A 6167-nucleotide genomic window follows, 5' to 3' on the forward strand; every position below is an offset into this window, starting at 1 on the left:
TGGCGACACAGGAGGTTCCTGGCAGAAAGTATCAGGAGGTGATTAGAAGCTGGAATCTTGCATATGATAAAACATGGTGTGGAAAGTGGAAAGAGGAGAGCAGGCTGGATTCAGAAGCATTGGTCAGGGCCGTGAGGGTGGAGCCCTTGCGTGCTCAGAGGGACTCGGCGATGTGGAGTTCTCAGCAAGCAGGGTAACCAACAGGGAGACAGCCAGGCAAACGAGCAAGGTGGAGGGGCGACCGAGGGCGTGGGCACTGGAGGGCAAGGCAAGGCAGCTGGCACGGCAGACCCCAGGGGCTTATAGATGCTGTAGGAAAAACAAACGGGCAAGTCAAAGACTCTGCAAGCAGTGAGGAACCAGGTGATTCTCACGGACTGGAGTCAGAACCCGTGTCAGGTCTGGATCCAGGACGGGCTGGGGACTAAACCTCAGGCAAGCAGTCTAAGCCACAGACCTGGGTTGGTTCTGGCAACAGGAAGATCTCAATCCTTAGGCAACTTTCCCTCCAGTCAGGAAATGTATACAAGATAAACCTATTACTTTTTTATAACAAGACATTCCACGCAAATAAGTGTTGAGAAATAGCACGTTATTCCCTATACCTTTCACCTGGACTATTGCACCAGACACTTCTCTCCCTGCATTTGGCCTTCCTTCTTGACAACCCGCTCCTCACACAGCTGCCAAAGCAACTCTCCTAAAACACAAGTCTGGTCACATCCACCCTCTGCTTAAATGATTCCACTGGCTGTCTTTTGTTTAACCAAATGTTTCAATGATACTACTTCCGTGAAGTAATTAGCCCCGGAAAGGTCTGTAGTCAAATAAGTTATGAGTCCTACAGGTTATAATCCCTTTCTTGGAGTTTCCCAAAGGAGAGAAGTATTTTAAAGCCTCTGAGAAGTCCTGTAACAACTTGTGAATGCTGATTAACCCTATATTTTTCTAAACATTTTAAACCATGGGGAGCCTTCTCTTTCTCTTTTCTCCTTCCTTAAAATCGATTAACATTGATGGGAAATGGTTTGAGAAATACCATTCAGGGGGCTGGTGGCGATAGATAAGGCACTTTGGGTCTGGCCCCTCCCTAGCTGCCTCTACTGCTCATCTCCCATGAATCTTCCTCTTGGGTTTTTTTTATGCTCTTGCAAAACAAAGCTGGCCATTGTTCTCACACATATCATTATGTTTCAGACATCTAGTCTTTTGAACAAAAATAGTCTCCCTATACCTTCCTTAACCCCTGCTTGTAAAATGTTACTTAAATTTTCAAAATCCTGCTCAAAGATCACTTTGGTAGGGAGCTTTCTTTTTACTTTAGAGCAGGAGTCAAAATTTTCCTTTTAGGGCCGGATAGTAAATATTTTAAGCTTTGGGACATGGTCTTTGTCGCAACCCCTCAACTCTGTCATTGTGGTGTGAAAGCAGTCATAAATAATCTGTAAATTAATGGGTATGGCTGCATTCCAATAAAACCTTATTTACAAAACAGGCAGTGGGCTAGATTTGGCCTATGGCCTGTAGTTTGTCAACCTCTGCTTTAGAGTCATACTTTATATGCTTTTTGCTGAGGCAGAAGTTAGTCTCCAGAAGTGAAAAATCCAAGGTCTGCAGGTGTGAGCACAAAATGGATGTATTTAGATAGGTTAGAGAGCCGTGAGGGTAGAGATAAGGGTAAATCTAATTAGCGAAGCATAAGGCACTCCTTAGAATTATTTTAGACTCTTATTATCTCAGTCAATATAAGAACTTTCTGTGGAAGATAATGTAAAATTAAAGATTCTTCTGTAATGTTGGTTTAAGAATCAGCTCTTGAAAAATATTACCAAAGACAATGTCTACAGTACGCTGAGACACAGGGAACAGTTTATATCTAAAGTGCTAAGCACTCATTAGCTGCTTAGAAAGGACTTCTGCTTTTCCAAACTACTTTCTAAAAGATGAATCCAAAGTAGAAAATAAAATGAACTAGTAGACTAGCAAAAGAGAAATGTAATGGGTTTAGTGACACATATTGCCCTATATGGACTACAGTGCAAGACTGAATGTTGGGGATTGTCGAGGTTTGGGGGAACCAGCAAGGAGGTAAATCAGAAAGCTGGGAGAGAGATGGAAGATGTAAACCTGGCCTGGAAGGTAGGGACAAGAAGGTCATGACCAGGGGCTATTCCTGGAGGTAATGATAAGCAGGAAATCTCTGACTAGGTAGATGCAAGAGGTAGAATTTGTGGGCAAATAAAAAGCTTTGAGTTCAGACCCAGGTCTGTGGGACAAAAACTCCATATACATGTAAGAACTACCATAAATATCCTTTGTATTAAACCACTGAGATTTCTGCATCTATTATGAGAGGCAGTATTTGCTTGACAAGTACAAGCAGAAAATTAGTAAAGAGATTGCACTGTATAAAGAAATTCTAGAAAAAAAGATGGGGTCCACTGAATCAGAAAACATAGGGAAGATCCTACATTTTGCAAATAAGCAATTATTTTCAATCTCTAAAAAAATGCTACTTCCTTTAACAAATCATTCTTGTAGAAATACATTTTTGTCACCATCTATATCATCAAGTGAATCAACTGAAAACCCCCACCCTTTTAAGAAGCTTTAGGAACTAACAAAATACCCTGAGGAGTAAAACCAAAAGATTAAAAAAAAAAAAAAATTGATCAAACATGATCAATATGTAAACTTCACTGCTTAAACACAAACAAATTAATAAACCTAAGCCATTTCTAGGGGAATCATAGACCAACTGAATAACCTGAGAACATAATTAGCCAGATCAATTCTGCCATTTAAGGAGGCCATTATCAGCAGGTTGATACAGAAAACTGCTCAATTTTGTTATCCACCCCCACTCCCCCTGAAAAATCATGGTCGAACCTATTTGAAGAGCAATTCAGCTTTTTTTATTTTCCATTTTTTATTTCTATTTTGTCTTTACAAAGGGGTCATTGGAACAGTGTGATTTTTGAGGAAAGGTATTCCCAGGTGAGATTATGTTTGTGTCTTTATGACCAAAAGAATGACCACCACCACAAAAAAACCAAAGCAGAGAATTGTTCATAGACATTCCAGGTGACATAACATACTGTTTAGTCATTAAGACAATTTGTTCAATTGTACATAATCAACATGGTTTATTAGACCATACTGGAGAAACACAATTTTGTGTGTCAATTAAAGAGAAAACTTCCTAAGATACCTAATTTAAAGATGACTCTAAAAGTTACTGCCCTTTTCTTGGATAGAAGTAGGATAGCATGGTGGTTAGAAATATAAACATGTCCATTCATCAGGATACCATTCCGAGAGTGGAAAGGCAAAATAGAGTAATAAGTGATCATTGCAATACATATTTATGACAAAGGATAATATTCAGACTATATAAAGACTTTTAGGGAGGCAGACTTGGCCCAGTGGTTAGGGCGTCCGTCTACCACATGGGAGGTCCGTGGTTCAAACCCCGGGCCTCCTCCACCCCTATGGAGCTGGCCCATGCACAGTGCTGATGCGCGTAAGGAGTGCCGTACCACGCAGGGGTGTCCCTGCGTAGGGGAGCCCCACGCGCAAGGAGTGTGCCCCATAAGGATAGCCACCCAGCGCTAAAAGAAAGTGCAGCCTGCCCAGGAATGGCGCCGCACACAGGGAGAGCTGAGGCAGCAAGATGACATAACAAAAAAGAGACACAGATTCCCGTGCAGCTGACAACAACAGAAGCAGACAAAGAACATGCAGCAAATGGACCCAGAGAACAGACAACCCGGGGGGGGGGGGGGGCGGTGGGGAAGGGGGAAGGAGAGAGAAATAAATAAAATAAATATTTAAAAAAAAAAAAGACTTAAAAGTCGATAGGCAAGTGATTGCTTCAGCGGCACATATGCTAATATTGGAATAATACAAAGAAGCTTAGCATGGCCCCTGTACAAGGATAGCATGCAAAATTCATGAAGCGTTCCATATTTTTAGCCAATAAATAATACCTACATTAAAAAGTCAATAGGCAAAAGGTGAACAACCCAATAGAAAAATGGGCAAAAATTCTGAACAGGTACTCAATGATTTACTCAACATTGTTAGTTATCAGAGAAATGCAAATTAAAACTACATTGAGATACCATTACACATTCAGCTGAATGGCCATAAATTACAAGCCAGGCAGTACCGAGTGTTGACAAGGATATGGAAGAAGTGGAGCTCTCATGCACTGCCGGTGAGAGTGTAAATTGGTATAAACACTTATGAAAATTATTTTACATTTTCTAATAAAGTTGAACTACATGTACTCTGTGGTCATACTCTATGATTCAGCGATTGTACTTCTGGGGGTATCCTGTGTGTGCGTGTGATGTACCCAAAAAATAGTATACATATGTACATCACAATATATGAGTAAGAATCTCCACAGTAGCATTATTTTTAGTAGCCCCAAACTGAAAACTTCAAATTTTCCTCAACTGTAGAATGGATAAATAAATTATGGTAAGGGAATTTATGAGAATACTATACAACAATAAAAATAAAAGAACAATTTCTATACACAATGATAAAGATAACTCTTATAATCATGACATTAAGTGAAAACAGACATACCCAAAAGAGAAAATGCTATATGATTCCATTTATATAAAGTTCATAAAGAAGGAAAACTAATCTATGGTTTCAGGAGTCAGCATAGCAGTTACCTCTGAGAGGGGTTAGTAACTGGCAGGGGTACAAATAGGGGCTCTTGGAATGCTCTGGAATGCTGGCCATGCACAATTTCTCGATCTGAGAGGTATTGCCCAATTTGTTTACTTTGTCAAGATTCACTGAGGCGCACACTTATGATGTGTGTGCTTTTTTCCATATTACACTTCAGTACAAAATTTTTCTAGAAAAGGAAGAAAGAGCAAAAACACTGATACCAAATTACCGATTTCATATAATAGTTTTGCTCCCTACTAGTCAATGTCCTTGGGGAACTTATTTAACCTTTCTTTGTCTCAGATTACTCCTCTATAAAGTGGAGATTATAAGATTGCCTTTTTGATAGACAGTTAGAAGGATTAATATGACAATGTACACGAAGCATGTAGAACCGTGTGGCACATGCCTAGCATTCAATAAATGCCTGTTGTTGTCATTATTATCTTTAACTCTGAGAAAGACGAATTGATAAATATTTTCTTATACTGTCACTTGATCCAAGATAAGAATAATTATAACAACACAGAAAACCATCCAATATTTTTATTTTGCTTTATTATTTTTTTGTCTCCATGACCTTTAAACTAGGGAGTTTCTCAGAAAAACCAACATGGACAACTCCCACAGCGAAGAGAAAATTCATTTAAAAACCATGGTGTAGGCTCAACTAATATAAATATTATTGCTATAAAGGACATCTGTAAGTAGGTAAAGTTCCTGAGTAGGAAAAAAATGATCAAATTTCAATTATATAAGGCATGATTTCTTATTTTAAAAGGGTCAGTCATGCAATGTTCATACCTCAAGATGGAAGGAATTAGTCCATTTATCCTTATATGCAATGGGGCATGGATTTTTATAGTGTAGATATTTTTATTCATTAATAACATTTAAACAATTTACCCTTCCTGTTTATTAGGTTTTCTACTTGAGTATCTAATCCACTGTTTATAATGGTCTCTACTACACCTCTGTCTTAGCTTATCTCATTTATGCACAGACTCATCCTGTTTGCTTTTGTATCCAAAATTAGGTCAGAAAATTCAAGCCCAACTACTCATTTTAGGTCAGGAAATTCAAACCAGGACTTGGGTTTTTATCAGTTTTGGCACTTGAATTAGAACTTTTAGCGAAAAGACCCAATCATCACACCGGTGTCCATATTTGGAATTAGGGAATCCAGCATTATGCTTTTACACTAGTCTTGAGTATCTTAGAGCAGAAAATGCTTTTAGGCTTCATGCAGTTCCCTCTTCATCATTTTCACTGTGTGACAACTGTTTTGGCATCGAGAGTTTATTGTTATCTATCATTTTTCATTTGTAGTAATTCTCATTTTTCAGCTGAAAACCTTAAGAGGGAGAGGCCATGTCTGTCTTGGTAATTATTATATTTAGGACAGTGCCTGGGACATAAGTATTGAAGAGATATTTGTTATATGAGTGAATCAGAACTATTCTGCCAAATTCTGA

At 38.9% G+C, this 6167-nt stretch overlaps 1 non-coding gene across 1 annotated transcript; it reads left to right on the plus strand.

The window, feature by feature from the left end:
* The first annotated feature begins 3865 nt into the window (after positions 1-3865).
* On the plus strand, positions 3866-3973 carry LOC111765836 (U6 spliceosomal RNA). The gene has a single exon (XR_002798062.1). It is a non-coding gene; the product is annotated as a U6 spliceosomal RNA (small nuclear RNA).
* Positions 3974-6167: the final 2194 nt, after the last annotated feature.

This window comes from Dasypus novemcinctus, chromosome 8, assembly GCF_030445035.2.
Source record: "Dasypus novemcinctus isolate mDasNov1 chromosome 8, mDasNov1.1.hap2, whole genome shotgun sequence".
NCBI classification, from domain to species: domain Eukaryota; kingdom Metazoa; phylum Chordata; class Mammalia; order Cingulata; family Dasypodidae; genus Dasypus; species Dasypus novemcinctus.